The following is a 26733-nucleotide window of genomic DNA, read 5'->3' as shown; positions in this document are numbered from 1 at the left end:
TCTTAGAATGGTATTTTTTCTCTGAATTTGATTTGTTGTTTTGTATACGCGTTGACGATTTAGCGCGATTATTTCAATTGTTCGTTAATCGTGCTTGAGGGAAACATTTCGAGTGAATGGTATTGTTGATGATAAAGAGTCATTGTGTGTAATTTTCGTACTGTGATGAGTTTTGTATGTTTTGTAAATGATTACGCGATCCATGAAAAAGGCAAAAATGATGGATAGAATGACGAAATTGTTGACATGGCGAACTCGCCAACACAGGAGAACAGTATGATGAATAATGAAGGGGAAAACAATGTAATAAGTCGGGAAAATAGTCCGGAACCATTTCAAAATTTTTCTCAATCAGAAAATTCACAGAATATGAGATTAACGATAGAAAATTCTGGAATAGTATCGAACACAGATAGCTTTACAGCTATGACGAATGAAACTGGTTTTGCGGGAAATGTTAGGGGCGAAAAGAGTTTCGAACCAGTTACTATGGAGCAGTTGATGAGTGCTATATTAAATTTGGGAGCACGAATGGAAGCACGGTAAGACTCACAACGATCTGAATTTAAAACAGAGATGGGAACTTTGGCAACACGGTTAGACTCACAAATGGAAACACGGATGGGAACAATGGAAACACGGTTAGGATCTGAATTAAAAACAGAGATGGGAACTTTGGAAACACGGTTAGATTCACGAATAGGGACATGTTTCAAAAATATGAAAGATGAATTGAAGAAAGAAATCAGAGAAGAAGTACAACCGATTTTGAATTCTCACAATAATAGATTAATTGCAGTAGAGAATAGACAAAGGGAACAAGATAGAGAACAGGAAGAGGCTCTGAGCACTATGGGACTCAACTGCTGAGGTCATTAGTCCCCTAGAACTTAGAACTAGTGAAACCTAACTAACCTAAGGACATCACAAACATCCATGCCCGAGGCAGGATTCGAACCTGCGACCGTAGCGGTCTCGCGGTTCCAGTTGCAGCGCCTTTAACCGCACGGCCACTTCGGCCGGCGGAACAGGAAGAAAGAGATCGCGTGATAGTACAAAAATTTTCAGAGTTAGATTTACAATGTGCACATGATAAGGAAGAAATATTTGAGAGAATCGAGGAATCCGTACCAAATGACAGAATAAATAATCTAACACAACAATATGAACAGTTAACTACCAAATGTGTCAATATTGAAACCCGAGTCGCGACACTTACGGAAGACGTAAGTAAACAGAAAGAAAAAATAGGTGACTTATCGGAAAGAGTTGAGGAGATTTCAGATAAACTGACAAATCTTAGTTTACATGGGGACAGAGATTCGGATGATACAGCTCCATTACTATTTGCAGAAACCGGAGAGTACCAGAACATAAATAAGTATGTTGAAAATCAGGAAAAATTTAATGATCGCGTTAATAGGGAATTTGAGGCACTACAAAAGCAAGACAAACATATTGAAAGCGAAATCGTAGGAAAAGACAGAAAAAGAAATTTAGAATCACAGATATCAGAGGGGTTTGAAGAAAATAATTTGTTTCATTTACGAGAAGCAACAAGAGAGCGCCAGGCGCGTGAACTTGACAATAATCGACATTCGGACTGGAACAGACGCGGTAGGTCTTTGTCGCCGCGAGGCGGAAGCTTTGACTGTAAACACTTCTTGACTGTTCGGAAATTTAAGATCTTTTGCAATTCTAGGAATGACATACGTCCATGTTCATGGTTGGATCGATTTACGTGCGCACTTCCGCCAAGTTTGCCACTAAGTCACAAACTGAAATTTATGTGGAGCTATTAAAGTCCTCAGGGGATTCACTATACTAAGTGAATATGTGCCGTAGCGCTCACAGGGCCCCGAGCTGTAGTGGTGCTATTTCCCTTTTAGTTTTCTGCACCGCTGCCTACTCTTTCACTATTCTTTGTATCTATAAAAACAACTCTTCTACTATCAATCTATCTAGACAGTAGGTAAACAATAACCGGATTTGACTGTTTTACCCAAAAGTGACTTCGGAAATTACCGTTTGGACTTATTGTATCTTCAGCAGCATTCATTCGTAGCTTAAACGAAATTTTACCTGTTTATCTTCGTAATAATATTACTTCATATGTTGACGATATTCTTATTGCTAAACGTTCTTGGAGTGAGCATAACAAAATTTTTGATTCATCATTACGTATTTTTGCAAGAGTTGGCATTACAGTGAACTTGGAAAAATCTGAATTTGGTCGTTCTCAGGTGAAATTTCTCGGTCACATTATTTCTACAGAAGGTATTCTTCCTGATCCAGAGAAACTAGACGCTATTCGTAATTATGCTGTTCCTACCACAAAATGTGATGTTCGTAGTTTCCTTGGTGTCTGTAATTTTCTTAGACGCCTTGTTAGATTGGATGATTTGGCCACACCTGGTATACGCATTTCAGTTATGCACACTTTGGTCCCAGAAAATGCTTTCATAAATTACGGGAAAATTGCTACTTCAATAATATGGAAAAACGCATTCGATCTGTTCTTGCCAAATGCAAGTTATGTCAAAAGGCTAAGCCGCCAACTGTTTCTCACAGAGCACCGTTGTTTCCTATCATTCCAGAGAAATTAAAGGACATGGCTGCAGTCGATTTGTTCGGTCCAGTGGTTCGTTCTACTAATGGTTTTGCGTACATTTTCGTAGCAGTGGAATTGACATCAAAATATGTGTGTTTTACACCGTTACGCAAAGCAACAGCTCGTTCAGTATCTAATGCTTTCATCAAACATTTTCTTAAAGAAGTTGGTCATGTTGATAAGGTTATATCAGATAATGGATCACAGTTTCGCTCTAAAATTTGGCTTCGTACTCTACGGCGTCGTAAGATTAAACCAATTTTTATTTCACTTTTTCACCCTCAATCTAATGCTTCAGAGAGATGGATGAAGGAAATCAATAAATTGTGCCGTCTTTATTGTCATCAGAATCACAGAACTTGGGATCAGTATCTTCATATTTTTCAAAACATTCTGAATGAACTTCCTAATGACTCAACTTCTTTACCGCCTCTATTGATATTAAAAAATAAAGTACCAACAAATCGCATTTCTGAAATAGTTCCATTTCCGCCTTCACGGAAACTGCGGCATTCTGAAGTTGTCAACCTGGCTCTACGAAATATTGCGTCTGCAGCTGCTAGAAGAGAGAAATCAGCGAAACGTCCTGGTCGTTTAAAAATTTTGTCAGTTGGTCAAAAGGTGTTAATTAAGTCTCATCGTTTGTCTCATAAAGGAAAAGGCTTATGTCGCAAATTTTTTCTGCTTTATAACGGTCCATATAGGATTCGCAAAATCATTCATGATAACACTGTTGAAATAGAAACTCTTAAATCTCGGCGCTCTAAAGGAATACATCATATATCAAACGTTAAAATTTTTGTGGAATGACATACTTGTGAGAAACTAACAGCTACGTAAACACACGGAGAATGCAAGGATACCGCGCTGTGTTTTGGCGGCGGCACATACTCAAAGCAACAGTCAGTCTGCGCGCCGCACAAGGCAGTCGTTGACCGCAAACAATTACTTCCTACGTCACGCGCCTACAGCTGATCGAGCGCTCAGTGCGAATGCACTGACAGCCGTAAACAAATACACAGTCTAATTTCTCCGACTAAATTCTGTATAAAGCTATGGTGACTTTATAAATTATGTTATTAACGTTCAGTATTTTTCAGGATACGGTTGTATAAAGTATTTAAGACCTTCAGGTAAATTCTGTGTGTGTCCGACGTTAAGACGACTTGCTATCGAGAAAATTTCAGGAAGAATGTAATTTCGAAGATGAAACTAATAAACTAAAAAGGTAATGATTAATTGAGTTTATTTTTCAGGTAACATATTTCCACTTAGGTACGTACTTTAGACGTAATTTGCTGCTTGCGATTACGTGATTCATACTTTGTGCTAAATTTCATGTTCTATGAATTTACTTGTGAAGCGACGTGCTTACGCACATTAACTGATTTTGACGATGATTGATTAATGAACAGGCTTGTTATTTGTATATATTATGCATCGCTTGGCTGCACTGCTTTTTCGCTGATGTCATATTTTTCTATTATGTACCTGCTGTGCTTATTTATTTAAATTATAATTGTCACCTGATTAATTGTGCTGACTGTAGTTAGGTATGTAGGTTACACTTTGTGATTTATCTGCTTGCGCCTTCATGTTTACTTATTAAGATTACATATGAACATTTATTTGCTTATGCTGAATGATGCTAATGACTTATTTATTACGTAAGATATATGTTTCCTGCTGTGCGTATGGATTGCATATTTACACACTTCTGTTTTGTTGTCATAACTACTCTTCAATTTAGAATATAGAAATGCTGATATACTGTGTACGAACATAGAGTTTAGGTTACACTGTGGTATTAATTATAGATTGTTTGTTTGGCAGAGCCTCGTTGTAGGGATTGTGCTGCATCCACTTGTTGACATTCTGTTCTCTACTGGTATATTTACTCGCTATTGCATGTTTTGCTTACGCTCAGTGCTTTATATTTTTAAGATAAGAAAATGAACTGCTATAATTCGACGAACGACATTAGTACGAGAAACTTCATAGAAGTCACATGAGCTGGAGGTTTTATGGAAGCTGTATAAATTTATGCTAATAGGAAGGAAGATAACGACATGACATACCATGATTCTTGAAGTGGTGTACACACTGTGAAATATTATGATCATTCACACTCCGTAATCGTAATTAATTACTGAGAGTTATTCGAACTAAGTCTGTTAGAGGTCATGTACGCATTTCTTTTAATTAATGATGGACAAGGTAAACAAAATGTATCTTATAATTTATAATGAGTAGCAGATTTGGATCAGATGGATTACACGAGAGGTTGTGTGTTGACATTGTGTCTTCGGATTGTATGAGATGATGAATTGAGGCTTGCATTAGGATTTTGTCTGCACTTGTTCGAGGAGACTGACTAGAGGAAAGAGTTGTTATGGAAGTGAAATGATATTGGCAATGAGGTTATATATATCGACGTATTGAAGAGGTATGATTGAGGTATTGAGATTATGTGAAGTTGATGATTATTGGAGTTTTCGTGGACAAGAGGTAAGGTAAATGATATTGATGATCGACGTATTGAAGAGGTATTATTGAAGTATAGAGATTATGTGATGCGGATGATTATTGGAGTTTTGGTGGATAAGAGGTGAAGTAAGTGAGGAGCATATTTTTTTTTTTTGTTGGTCTATATGGAACAAGGAGGATAAAGATGGCAGACTAGAACAATCAAGTAGAAGGAAGATTGTCTACACACACACTTTGTCAAATCACTAAGCAGTATATACTTTTTTTTGGAGAGAGGAAGCATTTGCATATCTTGGCACACTGACAGTTGTTCAGCAACCGTACATTTGATCTGGCTTGGCAAACATTGGTCTTGACATGATGACTATGACGTTGACTAACTATTATTGACTGTTATACATTGCTGCCACTACTACTTGATACACATGATGAACATAAAATTTTGACAGAATTATATTCACACAGTTAACACTATTCAATTACACAGTAGCACTAATGTGGATGAAAGATGAGTGAGTGTGTTTTGTGTGTTTTCCTTTTATAATCCCAGAGAAGTGATCCCAACCTATCTCCTAAATATTATTTTACTTGTTTGTTGTGGCCTGCACTGACACCCATAAATATTATAGGTTTACTGGTATTTGTGTATTGTAATCGTTAATAGGACAATTATCTGATATCATTTGTGTGTTTGTTATGATTTGTATGTTTAGTGTAAAAGCATTGTATGTGTATTGAAACTATTGTTCATGCCTGAACTGTCTGATTAGTGATGGTGCTGCACTTATTCAACATGGTGGATGCCACCTGGACGTGTTTAACTTCTGCTGATGAACTGTGTGATTAGTGATAGGGAATATTATGGACTGTTATTTGCACTTTTTCTACATGATTGGTGCCACTAGAACATGTTTAATTTCTGCTGATGAACAGTGTGATTAGTGATAGTGCATATTATGGACTGCGGTCAGCACCTGCTCTACATTGCTGGGTGCCACTGATGGACTGCTTCTACTGAAATGGTGTTACTGTTGGTGTCTGCACCTATTCAACATTACTGGGTGCCACTGATGGACTGCTTCTACTGAAAAGATGTCACCTGTTGCTGTGTGCACCTGCTCAACATTGCTGGTGCCACTAATGGAACTGCTTATACTGAAATGGTGTTACTTGTTGGTGTCTGCACCTATTCAACATTACTGGGTGCCACTGATGGACTGCTTCTACTGAAATGATGTCACTTGTTCATATCTGCACCTGTTCAACATTGCTGGTGCCACCGATGGACAGCTTCTACTGAAAAGATGTTACTTGTTGATGTCTGCACCTGCTCAACATTGCTGGGTGCCACTGATGGACTGCTTCTACCGAAATAATGTCACTTGTTGGTATTTGCACCTGTTGACCATTGCTGGGTGCTACTGCTGGAACTGTCAACTACTTGTTTCTTGGGCTATGGAAAGCGTTTATGTGAATATTTGTATAAACTGATTTTATGTGTATTACTGTTGGTGAAAAGTTATGAGACTCTTACCTGCACATATTCGTCATTACTGACGCTATTAATTGAACTGTTTAACCACATAATACTTGTGTAAACTGTTATGTAAAGTCACATGTATGAAAGAATTTGTATTGCTTACTGTATTCTATATATTAGGTTATTGAAAGGTCAGTGCAAAGCCAAAATTTTATCTAGTTATATGATATTTACGCATTAATATTATCTTTTATTTTTGTCTGTATTTTTTTTTTTGACGAATTTGGTGGTATTTTCACCACCAATGCTGGCAAAAATACCATCAAATTCTAGCCTGTCGAGGAAGGGCATATGAAAGGTGGCTACACTGAGCCACAGCGCCAGAGATCGCGCTAGAGAGTATTGTTCCGCCGCCTGCACTGGCAGTGATTATTGAGATGTCGTAGTGGGCAGTGCTTGGGGAGAGCTCGTGGTAGTCAGTGCTTGTTAAGAACTCGTAGCAGAGAGTGTTTTTTGAGATGTGCTAGTAGGGAGTGCTTGCTGAGATGTGATACTGAAAAGTTCTTGTTGAGATGTGGTAATAGCGAGTCGGTGTGGAGATATATTGTAATGATTAGAGTGATTTTGGTCAATATATGAAGGTAACGAAACTTGATTTATTTTTCATTATTTAATGTCGTAAATAATGCTTCATTACAGGTTCAGTCAACAAAGCATCTGGCTTGTGTTCTTGTATTAGAGTGTAATCCTGGTTTTCTTGCGCAATTGTAGTATTTCTATTTTTTTAAATTAATTCAGTATAAATGATATTTAAAATTTCTTGTGTTATTGAAGAAGAACCGTGCCAGATGCGTACGTTGAGTCATACTTCCACACACAGAACAGTTACACTTATGCTTTGGTTTCGTAGGTTTTATAGTTGCTGGGGACTTAATTAATTAATTGTGTTAATGATAATTTCCATTTCATTCTTTGTTATTGTTCTATGCAGTCAGATAGCGTAATAATACTAGTCAGGGCCAACCGTTTACGAGACTTCGTAATCAAACAGACAGCTACTAAATCAAAAAATTAAAATTATTTGCATTCTATTTTAATTAAGCCCCCATGCAACATTCTTAAAGCGGGAAAAAATTATGTCACAGAAACTCCGATGCTACCCTATAGAATGATGGAGATGTCGCTCCCTATTACCACGCCAGACTTAGAGACTCCTTTTCCAAATGTCAGGCAATAGAACACTGATGCTAGTTATATTGGTGAGGACATCTTACACCTGTCCACGGGGAACTTATTTAGGAGATTCTCAGAATTACCTACATTACATCCAAGACAAATCGACCATTATAGGATGAACCAGATACGTCAACTTTTTTGGCCATGCAAGTCAGGTCACAACGAAATTATGGTGTCAGTGACGAAGTGGTGATGCAAAAGAAACTATTCCGAATCGAAATGATAACAGACCTCTACTGAATAAACTGTGCTCTGCCAGGAACCATAGGACACCGATTCGTGTGCGCTCATCAAAATAAAACGTGCTCATGAGCCCGTAAGCTTGGTGCAGCTCATCCGTATGGCATCTTCAACACCACCACTAGAAAATGTATTACGACCGAACTGGCAATTCTTTATTGGTGCATAGCAGAACTGCTATGTATACTACGCGGTTGACTTTGTCTTGTCCATATTTACGAATTCAGCATCAGATAAAACGCGTTTAGGGACCTTCTGATTCAAAAGTATTATTCATGAAAGAAGGTCCAACCGAGTTATAAGGAATTTTTCTGCAATTTCAATAGGTCTCTGTCAGCAAAGAAATTGAGGTTCACACACAGATAATTTGTTTTATCCATCGAGATCCTGTTGATTGTTTTGGGAAAAGCGCAACTATTTCTAATGAAGTGTTTATCTTTTGTACTTTTTTTGTTTTCTCTTATTTCCACAAATAGTTGATGTTTGTTATTTTTTCTCTCAAAAATAGTTTCTTTTGTCTTCTAGAAGAGTAACTAATTTTTCGCTACATTATGACATTTATTAGTTTGCCTAGAAGAGGTTTATTTTTTTTTTCCTTTGATGAGTTTACTTGTGTCGTTTACATGCAGCACTTATTTATTTATGTTTATGAAGAAGCCGATTAAGAAGCTTTTTCCCGCGAGCGTAAGATAGGGCTGAATGGGTGGCAGGAGGCCATAAGAAATAAAAAAAATGTTCAAGTATGTGTGAAATCTTATGGGACTTAACTGCTAAGGTCATTAGTCCCTAAGCTTACACACTACTTAACCTAAATTATCCTAAGGACAAACACACACATCCATGCCCGAGGGAGGACTCGAACCTCCGCCGGGACCAGCCGCACAGTCCATGACTGCAGCGCCTTAGACCGCTCGGAAGAAATAAAAGAAAAGTGGTAAGACAGTTGGTTAGTATTCAGGAAGGCGGTAGTCCAAAACCACGTGCACGCATCAATATTCAGGTTTTCCGTGGTGTATCTAAACTTCTTAAGACGAATACTGGGGTAATTCATTTAAAACAGTGACGGCTTATTCCCTTTATTATCGTTCGCCAATACAAGCTTGTGCTTCATCTACAATGCCTTCGTCGTCTGCGAGACATTAAAACATAGTCTACCTCGCGTAAGGATCACAAAATAGCACAAGAGAAAAAACTAGCTCTGAGCACTATTGGACTTAATATCTGAGGTCATCAGTCCCGTAGAACTTAGAACTACTTAAACCTAACTAACCTAAGGATATCACACACATCCATGCCCGAGGCAGGATTCGAACTTGCGACGGGAGCAGTCGCGCCGTTCTGGACTGAAGCCCCTAGAACCGCTCAGCCACCGCGGCCGGCAGCACAAGAGAAATTAGTCAACTACAGACGCATGCAGACAGTCACATTCCTTCGCTCAGTGCGTAAAGCAATAGGACAAAAACAGATAATATTGGTATGATGTACCCTCCGTTTTATGTGGATGTAGACAGACAATCCATACTTCCCAGCTCCGCGTAGGATGACCTGATTCTTGATCTCGTATGAGTGGAAATGGGAGGCAAACGGGACGAATGGTTCAAAATGCTGATACGGATTACGAAAAGGGGTAAATTTAGTCATCCACTCCATTCTTCTGGGATTTCGTAACTGAAGAAACATTGTTAATCCTGTTAGCGAAAGATTTACTTAATTGCGACGGTGTATTCGAACGTGAACTGTATCGAATTTGATGCTTTCTCTAAGTGGGTCTCGAGCCACCGTCGATATTGCCTAATCTTTCCTCTAGAGATAATTACCGAGAGGTCCTTTATAGAGGGTATCTACAGGATACCTCTCTTCAGTTGTTGGTGTGACTGGCCACATGCGATTTGAAGTGGTCATAAGAAGTATACGAGCTGAGGTATCACGAGAGAAAGTACATTTGAGGTATTTTACAGCCGTCTTTGCAACTAAAAAATGCGGATTTTCTACACTACAGGCGCTTCGTTTCATTGTATTATAACAACGTCAGTGGTCTGGAATAAGAAATAAAGTTTAATATTAGTTGTACACAGAACAGCCAGTATATTATGACCACCTACCTAGAATCGATATGAAACCATGCAGGTGATCGCAGCGTGAACTGGCGAGGAATGACTGCTAGTCAGACACACGCAAGTTGCATGTAGTATTAGTGAGTGTGCTGTCCTTGTGTAGAACGGGGAGGCACCCTGTCTATGACCGGGGGCAGACTGTGATGGCCTGGAGGCACGGCACGAGCATTTCGGAAACTGCGCAAAATCTCGGGTGTTCGAGTGTGTTGTGAGTGTCTTCAAAGGGTAGCGAAACCAAAGTGAAACAACGTCCAGACGTCGTGGGTTGGGCGGCCACCCCTCATTACAGATTTCGGATGTCGTAGGCTGGGCAGATCGGTAAAACACGACAGGCGGTGAACTGTGGCGTAGCTAACACCAAACTTTACTGCTGGCCACGGTACAAGTGTTTCTGAACGCACGGTCCACCGAACACTCGTAACGATGGGCCTCCGCAGCCGACGACCCATACATGTGCCAATGTTAAGACGACGACATCGGCAACTACGAGTGAAATGTACACGTGACCATCAGCACTGGATGTTGGCGCAATGGCAGAGCGTTGCGTGGTATGATGGATCCCGGTACCTTCTCCATCATGCTGATGGGTGGGCGCGAATCCGTCGTCTTCCAGGGGAACAGCTCTTTGACACCTGTAGTGCAGGACGGTGATAAGTTTGCGGCGGCTCCATTACGCCTGGGGAACATTCACGTGGCATCCACGTTGCCAGTGAAGTTCGCGCAAAGCACCAAGATGACCAAGGAGTATCATACACTAGTTGCAGACTACGTACACCCCTTCATGACGATCATGTTTCCCGACGGCAGTGGAATTTTGAACAAGATAATGCGCCATGTCACAAGGGCAGAAGTGTGATGGAATGGTTCGAGGAACACAGTGGTGAATTTCAATTGATGTGCTGCCCCCCTCCCCCACCCCTTCCCCTTTCTCGCTAGATCTGAACCTGGTCGACCACATCTGGGGTGTGACTGAACATGGCGTCAGAGCTCATTGCTCCCTTCCCCGGAATATAAGAAGATTAGGCGACTTGTGTGTGCAGATGTTGTGCGAACTCCAGCGACCTCCAAAGGCCTTATTGCTTCCATGCCACGAGGCGTCGCCGCTGTTAACCGTGTCAAAGGTGGAAAATGGTTCAAATGGCTCTGAGCACTATGGGACTTAACTGCTGTGGTCATCAGTCCCCTAGAACTTAGAACTACTTAAACCTAACTAACCTAAGGACATCACACACATCCATGCCTGAGGCAGGATTCGAACCTGGGACCGTAGCGGTCGCGCGGTTCCAGACTGTAGCGCCTAGAACCAGTCGGCCACTTCGACCGGCTCAAAGGTGGACAGACCGGCTATTAGGAAGGTAGTCATAATGTTCTGGCTGGTCAGAGGATATCTAAAACGACTTCGTTTGATAAGCTAGTGCAATGGTCTTTTTCCTTTCTTTTTTTTTTTTTTACAACATTTTCATATGTCTTTTGCCTTATCCGTAAGAGTCGCCTGCTTGCACATTTATTACGTATCTTTGTTTCAGCACTGTTCTTTTCGGCATATTTTCACTTCCAGCATTGTCCACTTCTTGAAGAAACACACAACAAAATATTCCACAATAATTGATCATAAACGCTTGTTTCTCTACATTGACAAAAATAATCTCTCTATACTTTTCCAAGTACAGCTTTGCCAACTCCTCTGTTAAAAAAATGTTCAAATGTGTATGAAATCTTATGGGAATTAACTGCTAAGGTCACCAGTCCCTAAGCTTACACACTACTTAACCTAAATTATCCTAAGGACAAACACACACGCCCATGCCCGAGGGAGGACTCGAACCTCCGCCGGGACCAGCCGCACAATCCATGACTTCAGCGCCCGAGACCACTCGGCTAATCCGCCGCGGCGCTCCGCTTTTAAATTCGGTGGCTTTCTATCTGAAAATTTTTCATGTTCTGTGTTTGTTATATGCTTGCTGGAGAAACTAAACCGGCATTCTAAGAGTCTGAGCTTGGAACGTTAGCTCTCTTAATTCATTGGGTATATTAGAGAATTTAAAAAGGGAAATGAGTAAGCTGAATTTAGATGTAGGGGCAATTAGTGAAATGTGGGGCAAGAAAGAACAGGGTTCCTGATATGGTCAGTACAGGTTCATCAACTCAAATTCAAATAGGAATAATGTAGGAGTAGGCTTAATACTGAATAACAAAATAGGAGTGCAGGTGAACTACTAAGGACAGCGTAGTGAACAGGTCACTGTAGCAAAAACGGACACTAAACCAACGACCACCACAGTAGTACAATATGCCAGCTAGCTGCGTAGAAGATGGAAAGATTCATAATGGCAAGACTGAGATTTCGAAAGCAGATTTTAAAGATGTTTCAAAGGGCAGATGCGGAGTCTGATCATAATGTATTGATTATGATCTGCAGATTACAACTGAAAAAATTGCAAAAAAGATAGAAAATTAAGGACATGACATCTGGATAAACTGAAGGAGCCAGACGTTATCGGAAGTTTCAAATTAAGCATTAGGAGACGTTGTTTAAAGCATGGGAAAGAATACAATAGAGGACGAGTAGGTAGCTTTGAGAGATGAAATAGGGAAGGCTGCAAAACACCACTAGGTAAAAGTATAGGGACTGTATAACACGACAGAAACTGAAATTATTTCATGAAAGGAGAGAACACAAAAAAATACTGCAAATGAAGCAGACGAAAGGGAATTCTGAAAATAATGTTGACATAAAGTGCAATATGGCAGAGTAGGAGTGGCTAGAGAGAAAATGCAGGGCTTAGAGTATTTAACTTCATGAAAGATAGGTGCCTCTTGCAGTAAAGTTAAAGAGACATACTGCTATGCAACGCACGTGAGGGCTATAACGTTCTCGTTGAACGGAGAGCAGCGCTCACGCGGTCCGGAGCAGACACGCGGGATTTTCAGGTAAACCCCCAGACCGCGAGGAGGTGCACGGAGAGGTACTGACTACCAGGTACTTCGCCAGGCGGCATAGCAATATAACGACCAGATCATATCACTAGTTAAAGCACGTTTCTTCCGGGAGAATAGCTATTTAAGGAAACCCATGGAGCACTGCAGACGGTTACCGTCGACGAGAGCTGGCCGATTCATGCGCCGCCTGTTTGCAGTCCTTCTGTTAAGCTCCCTTCGACGTGCCATCGGTGACTACCGTGTAGTGCCGAAAAGTAGGCTTCCGCGTTGGAAAAGAACTTTTAGAGTGTTGGTCCTTTCAGTGTTGAGATCCGGTTTCCCGGAGTTAGTTGGAGCCAAGTCCACAAACCGCAGAACAGGTGGAGTTAATTTGTAATTATAAATTGTGGCAAACTTTTTTTTTTTGTTCTCGGAAGGACAATAAAGGATAATTTTAAAACTGGGACAACAACAGCTAAAATAGTTGTAAATGATAGTTGGACACTTCATACAGTGAACAGTTTTTTTAAATACAGGTGTTAAAACTATTAAAATGAAACTAAATGAAATGTCCAATCGTTTGCTGCAGCTCTGTTTGTACAGATCACAACCGCAAATATTGGGTTGCACCTTCTGTTGTAAATACAAATGCTATGTCATAGGATTCAGAATGACGCAATGTAACAATTGGCTTGGCTAGGTAAAGATTTCGGCATTCCTCAGTCGACAAAAACTATCGCAAAAGATAGAGATCATCGTCAATGAAGAAAGTCATGCCTGTGTTAAGTCGCGGACTGTACATATTCCGATCAAAATATGCTCTTGTCGGCATTCTGTTACTTGACATAGTAATTTATTACTGAGGACATCATAAAAATGTATAAAGAAGCAGTGAGCATATTCAAACATAAACAGACTCACCTAGCCCTTTTATACGTAATTGCGAAACGGCCGGTGTGTGACTTCATCCGACCACTTCATTTGTCATCTACATCTACGTCAACACACATACTCGGCAAGCCAGGGTACGGTGCATGGCGGAGGGTACGTCCTATTACTACTAATCATTCCCCTTCAGTTGCACTCGAAAATAGAGCGAGGTAGAAACAACTATCTGATTTCTCTTTTCTTATGTTCGTAATTTTAACGCGAAATCTAAAGAGACAGCTTACACTACGCTTGTTCGTCCTCTGTTAGAATATTGCTGCGCGGTGTGGGATCCTTACCAGGTGGGATTGACGGAGGACATCGAAAGGGTGCAAAAAAGGGCAGCTCGTTTTGTATTATCACGTAATAGGGGAGAGAGTGAGGCAGATATGATACGCGAGTTCGGATGGAAGTCATTAAAGCAAAGACGTTTTTCGTCGCGGCGAGATCTATTTACGAAATTTCAGTCACCAACTTTCTCTTCCGAATGCGAAAATATTTTGTTGAGCCCAACCTACATAGGTAGGAATGATCATCAAAATAAAATAAGAGAAATCAGAGCTCGAACAGAAAGGTTTAGGTGTTCGTTTTTCCCGCGCGCTGTTCGGGAGTGGAATGGTAGAGAGATAGTATGATTATGGTTCGATGAACCCTCTGCCAAGCACTTAAATGTGAATTGCAGAGTAATCATGTAGATGTAGAACTGCTTCGATGTCTTCCCATGGTGGTGATCCCAGACACTTGAGCCGTACTCAAGAATGCGTCGCACTAGCGTTCTACATGCAGTCTCCTTTACAGATGAACTAGACTACCCTAAAACTCCACAACAGACCAAAATCGACCATTCGCCTTTTCCACTACACTCTTTATATGCTCGATTCATTTCCTAACGCTTTGCAACGTTATGCCTAAACAATTAATCGGCCTGACTGTTTCAAGTAGCACGCTACTAACGCTGTATCCGAACATTACGGGTTTCTTTTTCTTACTCGTCTGCGTTAACTTACATTTTTCTACATTTACAGGAAGTTGCCATTCAACACAGCAAGTATAAGTTTTGTCTGAGTCATCTTACACTCACTCGGCGACGACAGTTCCCGTACATAACAGCAGCAGATTGCTGCTCACCCTGCCCGTCAGTTTTGTTACAGTGAATAATAGCAATCCTGTCACACTTCCCTGGGGCACTTCTGACGGTACCTTTGTCTCTGATGAATTTACGGAGCGTGTACTGCATAAAGCGTGGCACTGTTTGCTTTACTTAGTACCAAAGCCTACAACATTCTTACGTTATATCCTTCTACGATTCTGTTAAATCGTCCTCGTTTTTCTGAATTTCTTTGGCCTCACAGTTCATCGTAGCGTAGTAGCGATTGCACCACGGTATAACCACAGTATCGGAGAGTCGAATTTGGTGATTACCTGGTCCTAATACATGATCTGCTGCTACCCATTTACCTGTAACGCCCTGGCGAAAAGTGCATTTGAATTCCCTAAGTCGAGCGTTGAAGCTTATTTTAACTGTACCCCTGTACCTGCCGTAACAAGCGGCCGGGCTAAGTCCTAAACTGTTGAAACATTTGTAAGTAGGCTGTTTCTGTTTTCTATTGGTAACGCCACGTAGCGCTCTGTATGAAAATCACTGGCTCTGCTGTGTGCAGTCTGTGGCTAGTTTGCATTGTTGTCTGCCATTGTAGTGCTGGGCAGCTGGATGTTAACAGCGCGTAGCGTTGCGCAGTTGGAGGTGAGCCGCCAGCAGTGGTGGATGTGGGAAGAGAAAAGGCGGAGTTTTGAAATTTGTAAGACTGGATGTCATAAACTGCTATGTATATTATGATTTTTCAACACTATTAAGGTAAATACATTGTTTGTTCTCTATTAAAATCTTTCATTTGCTAACTATGCCTATCAGTAGTTAGTGCCTTCTGTAGTTTGAATCTTTTATTTAGCTGACAGTAGTGGCGCTCGCTGTATTGCAGTAGTTCGAGTAACGAAGATTTTTGTGAGGTAAGTGATTTGTGAAAGGTATAGGTTAATGTTAGTCAGGGCCATTCTTTTGTAGGGATTATTGAAAGTCAGATTGCGTTGCGCAAAAAAATATTGTGTGTCAGTTTAAGCACAGTCATGTTTAATTTTTCCAAGGGGACGTTTCATATGTCAACCCTTAGCCGAGGATACCTCACTGGAATCTTCTGATTTTTTCTTGTAGATTGTGTAATTAGTGTAGCTTTTGTTTATTGCTAGCGCGTAATTATGTAGATTTGCAGCAAGTATTTCGCAGCTGCGCTTGCAATGAACGAGATATTATTTTCAGTGCTACGTTAATGTGTTCTCTTATTTTTGCTCTACAAATTGTGCTTTTCTGTGTTATCGTGTGAAATATTGTGATAATAATGGCGTGTGAAAAACGTAATACTAGGCTCCAAAGTAAACTGAGAAATGACAGTGAAGACGAAAGCAGTGTGTTAGCGACACCGAGTAATGAATTAACTAATGTTCAAAGTAGTAATTTGGTAATTGTGCATAGGGAAATGGAGCGAGCTGCAAATAATGGTGTAGGCAGTGAAACAATTAGTGAACAGGGAAGCATTATCGATCGATCGGTCGGCAATACCTCGCCTCAGGAATCCGAAATGACAGGACAAAATCTCGCAAATACTGTAGATACAGGTTTTGCGACCTCACCGTTTTCTCAAATAAGTCAAGACACATTTTCTGCTTGTCAAAATGTGAATGTTGCCGGTGCAACTTCACTGCCGAAAAGCACTGAGGAACATGACAGACATGACAGACACCAGTGCATTGTTATTACAGTTAATGCAACAAATGGGACAAAGGCTACAAAAGTTAGACATAATGGAACAAAATCTTCAAAAGTTAGACACAATGGAACAAAATCTTCAAAAGTTAGACACAATGGAACAAAATCAGAGACAAACACAGCAAAAGCTTCAAAAGTTAGACACAATGGAACAACATCAGAGACAAACACATCAACAGTTAGACGCAATGGAACAAAATCTTCACACCACGCTTGAACAAACACGTGAAGATTTAACTACTGAGTTACATAAAATCGAATCGAATTGTCATGAAAATGCATTGCAGAATCACGAAGCAGCCATAAAAGAACTGCAAACTATTGTTCATGAAAATCACGAGACATTGCAAGCTAAAATTGACTCAGTTGCATCTACCGATTTGGTTACGCAACTTGCAAAACTCAGGAAAACTTAAAGGACACAGTAGATACTCTGAAAATTGGTTCAGAAAGACACATGGAGGAAATTAGTTCATTATCAGAGAAAGTAGTTGAACTTTCGGATCAGCTAAATAATTTATCTACGAAAGTAGATGATAATCTGAATGACACAAAACCGGTAGTCTTTAATGACACAGAAGAGTGCGAACAAATTAGGAAATTCAAACACAATCAGAATCAAATTAGTACGCAACACCAAAGAGAAATACGGGAAGTACAAGATCAGCGGACACAGGTAATACAAGAATTACGTATTTCAGAGGACACTCGCGCCCCAATACGGAAAGAGGGACATAGAAATACGGAGGAGCCACAAAATAATAACACAGCGCACTTCGGAAATTATGAAAGAAATTGGCAAGGTACACCGAATTTTGAGATGGAACCGCCGAAATGACGTAACAATGACCGACATGCGACTCGCCGACATGATGATTTTGACTATAAGCTGTTCATTACTACACGTAAATTCAAAACATTTAAGAATTCTGGCAACGACATTCATCCACAAGCGTGGCTCCATCAATTCTCTCATTGTTTTCCTCCCAACTGGTCATTGCAGCACAGATTAGAATTTATGTGTGGCTACTTAGAGAATGAACCAGCTGTAAGAATGCGATCGGTCATTCACGATTGCCACAGTGAAGGAGAATTTTACCATGCCTTCCTCTCAGCATATTGGTCTCAAGCCACACAAGACCGAGTAAAACATAGCATCATAATGATGAAACATTTCGAACAATCTGAATTTTCCAGTCTTGTCAAATATTTTGAAGATATGTTGCATAAGAATCAATATCTTTCAAACCCATACAGCCCCTCAGAGCTCATCCGCATTTGCTTAATGAAATTTCCTGAACATTTAAGAAATATTATTTTGGCAGGACGTTGCAAAGACAACATTGAAGCTTTTCAGGGACTCTTACAAGAATTAGAAATTGACACAGACAGTCGCGGGATGCGAAAACAGGAAAACAATCACTACAGGTCACATCCGTCACAATTCCGTGACGACAGAAACAATAACTGGACACGACAAGTCTATTCTTACAACGCAAATCGTGACCAAAACAGACACCACCCATATGACAACCACTGGCAGAGTAATAATAGTTACAGGGAAAGATCGCATTTCCGTAGTAATGAATATGACAGAGATTACCATAGAAACAGACTATATGGGAACAAAAACAATTATTATCAAGGGAGACAGAATAACTTCAGACGCAACAGTTCGGCGCACAGTTACGATTCAGGGAGAAATTCTCCACCACGTGACGGACAAGGAAGAAACTACGGAATCTACCGACATGACGACAGACGATATATTCGTAACGACAGACCTGAATTGCATCAGAACTGGCGGGATTTAAACAGGGCAGGGCCTTCTCGGCAAGGTGAATTTGTAGAAGTTAGGTCTCCTAATCCCAATAGCGACCGGCGCCAACAAAGAGACAGACAATGACTCGCACCGCAGGCAGCCGCGTGCGCCGACTGGCTCAGAGAAAAATTACATAGACGCTAACATTGAGAAAAATTCCAGTATTCTTTACCGATGTATACCGTATGATATTGCGTTCAAGTTGAAACGCTGTGTACTAGGAAGAGTAAAGGTTTACACCACATTTCACATGTAAAACCGTTTATTGAGAGATAATTTGTTTTTTAATTTAGTCTTTGCTATAAAATTTTTCACTTCACGTTACTAGTACTCTTTGTCAGACTTAGAATCTGTTAACATGCAACAATGTTTGAAGTTAAATATCCAATCAAGAACCAAGAGAACTTACTTAAACAGAAATTACGAATGCATTGTTATTGTGAACAGACGACACAGTGTTATTGTGTGTGTACATTCTTGCTTGTTAGTTGCACAATTACGTAACGACTATAAGGCTTACATACTTAGAACATTTACTAGTGCTGCTAATGAGATTTTAATGCAACATTTTGGTTTACTTGAAAATACATTCTGGATTTAAAGTACTTTCTGTGAGATACCAGATGACACAGTGGTTAGTTTATGTGACAGGTACACGATTTTATCACGACGCTACTAATGAGTGACAATTTACAATGTTGCTTTTGCGGTGTTTCTGTTTTATATCTGCACAGTTTTTCTGAATTATTCTGGAAAGTAAAACATGTTTTAGTAGTAACTTTTGTGGTATAGCTACAATGAGACAGCCTTTTCCATAGCACAACAATATGTTACAGCACAGTACTTTCTTCATCACGGCAATAAGCGTAATAACTAAGATATCTATACGCAAAGCATTTCACTTTTGTTTATCATGAGGTAAGTACATTGGCTTCTGCAGAACTTAGCTTTCTGAGGACAATAACTACCACACTTCCACAGAGATTATCTTACAGCAAGACACACATTTAGCGCTGCAGGACACGCATTTGAGTGATTAATTTTGTACTTAAACAATTTATTTTTCAAGATTTTTGAATTACAAAGAAAGTTTTCCGTGATGCATTTCATTCCATTGCTGTAATCTGTAACACCTGAGGGTATAATTACATTTATCCTCAGGGGGTACACGCCTACTTCGTGTACCATGTGTTTGGCAAGCACAAGGAGCCCTAGCTAATATGGTATTTGCTTATACAACTTTACACATCGGTACCATATTTCTCTAACACATAAATTACACAGCTATCTGATTATTTAACAGAGAAACAAACATTTTTTTACTACATCAGTGACACATGTTTACGCAATTACACAGATGGATAACTTCACACTTATGAAATTGTATTTCGTCTGTACTTTGTGAACTGTTCGTATTTTTTCGGAACCATTGTGATACTATGAGAGCTCTGAATAATGTATTTGGTATGGGATCATGATTTTTAAAGTATGTTGGAGGTAGATGACACTGTTGAAATGAGCAGAGGTTTTTTATTTAGGTTTTGACATTATTGCAGAAAGCTGTGGTGTCACCGCTAGACACCACACTTGCTAGGTGGTAACTTAAATCGGCCGCGGTCCTGTAGTACATGTCGGACCCGCGTGTCGCCACTGTGTATTCGCAAACCTAGCGCCACCACATGGCAGGTCACAAGACACGGACTTGACCTCGCCCCAGTTGTACGGACGACATAGCTTGCGACTAGACCTACCAAGTATTCCTCTCATTTGCCGAGAGACAGATTAAATAGCCTTCAGCTAGTCCATCGCTACTACCTAGCAAGGCGCCATTTGTATTAGTGCTAATTGCTTACTACTATGCAAGAGATGTATTTCAACAAGAACAAGACTACATTAAAGTTAAGTATATTAAAATCTCTCTTCTTTTCTTTATAGTTTTCATCCAGTCTCCTGTTTCAGAAATTACGCCCGTCTGCGTTAGTTTCGCGTGCACCTAGCCACTCATTGTGTCGAGACCTTAGGGAATCGACACAACAAAAGCTATGACGTTTTTGAGATTTGACTGAGGTGTTATGATGTTATTATTACGATGACTATGTGTATTATGCTGTTGCGGTATGTTTATGATCAATAAGCTGATGCTACATGAGTTATTTGATTATGCTACGTATCTGTTATGATGAAATATTGAAGAAGTGTCGATGAATAAGGTAAGGAATAATGAGTAGTGGTTAGGGACTCTGGTTTGTGAAAAAGGTTGTTGGAAACCAAGAATCGTACTTTAAGAGTTATGAAATGTATGTAAATGCGTGAATGTATTACAATGCCGACGAAAATGTTTTGGACACTGTTATATCAATAGGATTTTGTTTCTACAGATTTGTAACGCAAATTCTTGACCTGTGAAATATTTTTATATGAGACTGTCACTGTAGTGGAAACTGCTGTTGTAAATATTTCGGTAAGAAAGTTAAGTGACCACCTTCACGTAATGCGTCGGGGCACCCAGTTACGCGACAGATGCCTGGGAAAGAGCCATTAGTGTGTGCCTTTCAGAGGATCAGGTGGAGAAGAAAAAAAAAAAGAGGCCATTATCCTCGCTATTGACATTCCTTTGTAGAAAGCATCGTAAATACGACATTCTCAAACTTGAAAACATGATTACACTGTAGAGTTCTTAATTTATGATATTTACTGAATTCAAATGATGAGAAACATTTCATGTCTATTGTGTTGCTAGTTGAAAGATTGTTTACTGCCTTATGAAATGCCATATGGCTAGTGAATGACGTTTCACGCCTTGCTTTGCCTATTTTGTTTAATATCTAGTTTTTAGCTGCACTGCAGCATTGGTTAAAATAAAATTTTATAGATGTACTAATATAGATATTTTCTGTCTACAGATCCAGTAAATAATATTTTTGTGATACTTCCAAAAAAATGAGGGAGCACAAAAAGACATTTCCCTTCACAGGAACTGCATACATAATTTTCTTTTCAAGTATTTGGTAATTTATTTCATAGAATAAGTTTTTGTGGTGCACCACTTTAATGACATAGACATTAAGATGTGAATAGACATTTCCCTTATCTGCATTGTTGTCTTTACTGCAATATTTTTCTGCTTGAGCTTTGTCATGTTTAGATATAAGTTATTGCATTTGCTGCTGTTGTTGGCCAGGCATAGTGCTACTAAATTTCACTTTGTATTACTCTGTTAAGCCAGTTTTACTACTGATTTATTTTCCTTGTTGCTGCACATTGGCTCATATTAGTTGTAATGTTGCATTTGCTTGGTAATTTAGATTTACTGTAGCTTGCTTTGACAATTTCCATTTGTTTTATTGCTCTTTTTGTATAAATTGTTTTGCGCTGCTGCATTGCCTCGTCCTTTAGTTTAGCATCTGAGCTCAGTAGATTTAAGTTAGTTTAAGAGGGGGTAGTCTATATAAGAGAATGAGTTGCGATGCATTGGAAGAAATGCATTGAGAAGTTATACGAAAAAAGTATAGAAAGCAGGTATAGATGGGACTTTTTGGAATTAGTGAAGAACGAAGGGAGATCTCCGAGAAGTAAAGAAAGTTTTGTTTGCAAAATATTGCAGTAAAACAAACCCTGTTCTTTCCTTGTGTTATCCCACTATGTGTTTGTGTACCCTTGGGTATTTGTGTTCTTCCTGTCTTTATGTGTTTATCTGGTGAGAGTTACGTTGTATAATTTTTCTGATAATACGTTATTTACTTTGTAAATATGTTTAGACATTATTTATTCTGTTTTGTTTTAATGCTCATGTGTGAAGTTGATGTTTCAAAAGTTATTCTGATCTTTTATGTATTTACTTATGTCATAATTCCTGTAACACTGATGTATATGTTTATTTCTATTCTTTTGTAAAGCCCCTATTACTACAAACGTTATCTGTATTGTTATGTTCTTTAATGATGTATTCTGTATCTTTGTAATTGTATTCTTATGTTATAAAATTGTAATGGACACCAGTTCATCAGATTCAGTAACTTGTAAGTTACATTTCACTGCACACGTTTCTGTTGGTCACAGTATATGGACAATATGTGAGAAGTAGGGACTGATAGTGTTAGTACGTGTGTTAATAATTCAGCAAGGGACTGGATAACAGCATTGCTGGTTCTAAGGACAATTCCAGAAACTTTGTGAGTTCACAAGTGGTGGTTATGGACTTGCTATATTATCCGCAAGACTCTTCAATGGTGATTGTGCACCTGCACAGTCACAACAGATGGCTGCTGGCCATCTCTACAAGGACTACAGTGGGTCTGCATCTTTGATGACCCACCAATACCATTATTTCTACAAGGACTACAGTGGGTCTGCACCTCTGGTGGCCCACCAATACCGTAATCTCTACCAGGACTACAGTGGGTCTGCTCTGTGATGACCTACCTACCAGTATTCTTCAAAACGTCGAATTACGCTGCTGTGGGTTTGCTCTGTTGTGGCCCATTACCTGTCAGCATGTCTAGAGTCAGCACTGTCTTTCCGTTGGAAGGACAACACTACTTCTTCAAGACTGCATGAAAATCCACTACTTCCGTGTGCATTGTCTTTTACTGCTCAGACTTTGAGAAAAGAAACGGCAGTTTTACTGTGATGAATGATCAGGACTGTCTTTATGGACTGTGAGAAAATTTTAGCATTTGACGAACATTGTATCAATAAGTGTGTGCATTTGATTTCTTTGTTACTGTAATTGTGAAAAAAATTTTAACAAATATGTATTGGCCAGTGCCCAAAACAATTTGTAAAAATTTTTGTGGGGAGCATGGGGGCTATGTAAGTAGGCTGTTTCTGTTTTCTTATTGGTAACGCCACGTAGCGCTCTGTATGAAAATCACTGGCTCTGCTGTGTGCAGTCTGTGGCTAGTTTGCATTGTTGTCTGCCATTGCAGTGTTGGGCAGCTGGATGTTAACAGCGCGCAGCGTTGCGCAGTTGGAGGTGAGCCGCCAGCAGTGGTGGATGTGGGGAGAGAAATGGCGGAGTTTTGAAATTTGTAAGACTGGATGTCATGAACTGCTATGTATATTATGATTTTTCAACACTATTAAGGTAAATACACTGTTTGTTCTCTATTAAAATCTTTCATTTGCTAACTATGCCTATCAGTAGTTAGTGCCTTCTGTAGTTTGAATCTTTTATTTAGCTGGCAGTAGTGGCGCTCGCTGTATTGCAGTAGTTCGAGTAACGAAGATTTTTGTGAGGTAAGTGATTTGTGAAAGGTATAGGTTAATGTTAGTCAGGGCCATTCTTTTGTAGGGATTATTGAAAGTCAGATTGCGTTGCGCAAAAAAATATTGTGTGTCTGTTTAAGTACAGTCATGTATAAATTTTTCTAAGGGGACGTTTCACATTCACGCTCTTTTCTTGTCCGTCGCAACACCGCGTAGGAAAATATAAGTTTTGAAATTAGTTAGCTGTTGGATTTAGTGCAAAATAAAGTAAACAATGCCAACTCTTCTGCAATACGAGTTCGATAACGCACGTTGAAGCGACTCGATCATGTCAGGCAGGCGTCGCTGGACGTCAAGACGTGGACATTGCGATTTCATCTAGTTGAGCACGTTGTGACGTATGTGCAACCAATATGTAACGTAGCTAAAGCCAATATACCTGTGTTCCTCAGTGAAAATGGATTCTATAAGCAATCTGAGCTATCAGTAAAAGGAATCTAACGTGCATAACACTGTGCACCCCACTCCGGGTGGGGACAATGGAAGGTCAGGCAAAGTTGAAGAATACACTAAAAATAGCAACATGGAATGTAAGAACACTCCTCCAATGCGGGAAATTAGAGAACCTCAAACTAGAGATGGACAGAATGGGAACAGACATAATAGGAATATCTGAGATGCGATGGCCTGAACCAGGAGACTTCAGATCAGGAAATTATCGTATCATTCATACAGGTACTAACCAAGGAACAACTGGAATCGGTGGAGTTGGAATAATTCTAAAAGGAAAACTCGGGAATCTAGTCACAGGATATGTGCAATTTAACTCTAGGATAATACTAGTCAAAATTGGAACCAAACCAAAGAACACGGTAATAGTACAAGTCTATATGCCGACATCGGCAGAAGAAGACGATGTAATAGAAACAGTGTATGAAGACATCAACAAAGTTATAAATTATGTTAAAGGTGAAGAGAACTTAATTATAATGGGAGATTGGAATGCTAGTGTTGGAGAAGAGAAAGTTGACGGAATTGTAGGGAAATATGGTCTAGGAGATAGGAACGAAAGAGGAAGCCGGCTAATTGAATTTTGTGCCAAAAACAAGTTGGTCATAGCGAACTCCCTTTTCAACCACCATAAAAGAAGAAGGTACACGTGGAAAGCCCCAGGAGATACTAGAAGACACCAAATCGACTATATATTAGTAAAATCGCGTTTTAAAAACCAAATCAAGGATTGCAGAAGCTACCCGTCTGCGGATATTAATAGTGATCACAACCTTGTAATGATGGAATGCTTACTCAAACTCAAGCGATTAGAGAGAAAAACGAACAAAGTATGGAACAGAGATAACCTAAAGTCTGAAGAACTAGTGATCCCTTATGCACGGAAAACTGATGAGATGGCATCAAACATTATTCCCGGGAGTACTAACGAGGAGTGGAAACAAATCAAAGAAGGCATACATAAAGCAGCAGAAGAATTTATTGGGAAAGCCAAACCTGTAAACAGGAAAGAGTGGATAACACCTGAAATAATTTGTCTAATGGAAGAAAGAAGACTATACAAAAATGCCTCTGACGAGCAAAGCGAAAACAAATATAGAAAGCTTAGAAACCAAATAAACAGAGAATCTAGGAAAGCAAAAGAAAATTACCTCAACAGCATTTGTAAAGAGGTGGAGGAAAACATGGTTAAAGGAAAAACTGACTTGGCCTACAGAACAATAAAACAAAACTTTGCTAAACGGAAAGTAAAATCTTCAGGAACTATAAAGAACAAAGAGGGCAAGGTACTATTTGGATATGACACGCTGAAGAGATGGCAAGAATACATTGAAGAGCTATATCAAGGAGACCCTCTAACAGATAATATGATAGAATTAAGCGAAGAAGTAGAGAAAGAAGAACTAGGGGACACAATTCTGAAAGATGAATTTGAAAAAGCACTAAAAGAACTACCAGATAAGAAAGCGGCAGGTGTTGATGATATACCTTCTGAACTAATTAAGAAATCAGGAGACAAAATGAAAGCTACATTACTGCAACTCATACAGAAAATATACAAAACAGGTGAAGTTCCTGAAGACTATCAGAAATGCATCATATTCCCCATACCTAAGAAAGCATCTACTATGGACTGTGAAAACCATCGAACACTCAGTCTTCTTTCACACGCATCAAAAATTCTAATAAGAATAATTTTGAAAAGAGTTGAAAACCAATTGAATAGCACTCTAAGTGAAGACCAATTCGGTTTTAGAAGCGGTGTAGGGACGAGGGAAGCAATCTTATCTTTAAGACTAATAATTGAGAAACAAATTTCCAAAAACAAACAAGTATTTATAGCCTTCGTAGACCTCGAAAAGGCATTTGACAATGTTGTATGGCCAGAAATGTTTAGAATTCTGAAGAAGGCTGGTCTGAAATATAATGACAGAAGGATAATCTTTAAAATATACCAAAATGAAACAGCCTTAGTTAAGAAGGAAAACAAAGAAGAAACAGCAAGAATAAGGAAAGGAGTGAGACAGGGATGCCCACTATCTCCAGTAATTTTCAACGCATATATCCAAGAAGCAATAGATAAAATAAGAGAGAATATTGAAGTAGGAATAAAACTTAACGGAATGAAAATAGATATGTTGCGATATGCAGATGATATCGCCATAATTACAGAAAGGAAAGAAGATTTAGAAGCCGCACTCAATGAAATGGAAAACACCTTAAAAGAACAGTATGGAATGAAAATAAATAAGAAAAAGACTAAAGTGATGGTAAGTGGCGCCCTGAACTACAATGAACCCATACGAATAACAATAAAGGGAGAGAAACTAGGGCAGGTTACAGAATTTAACTACTTAG

The sequence above is a fragment of the Schistocerca nitens genome, chromosome 8 (genome assembly GCF_023898315.1).
Source record: "Schistocerca nitens isolate TAMUIC-IGC-003100 chromosome 8, iqSchNite1.1, whole genome shotgun sequence".
Lineage (NCBI taxonomy): Eukaryota > Metazoa > Arthropoda > Insecta > Orthoptera > Acrididae > Schistocerca > Schistocerca nitens.
This window is presented reverse-complemented; position numbering follows the sequence as displayed.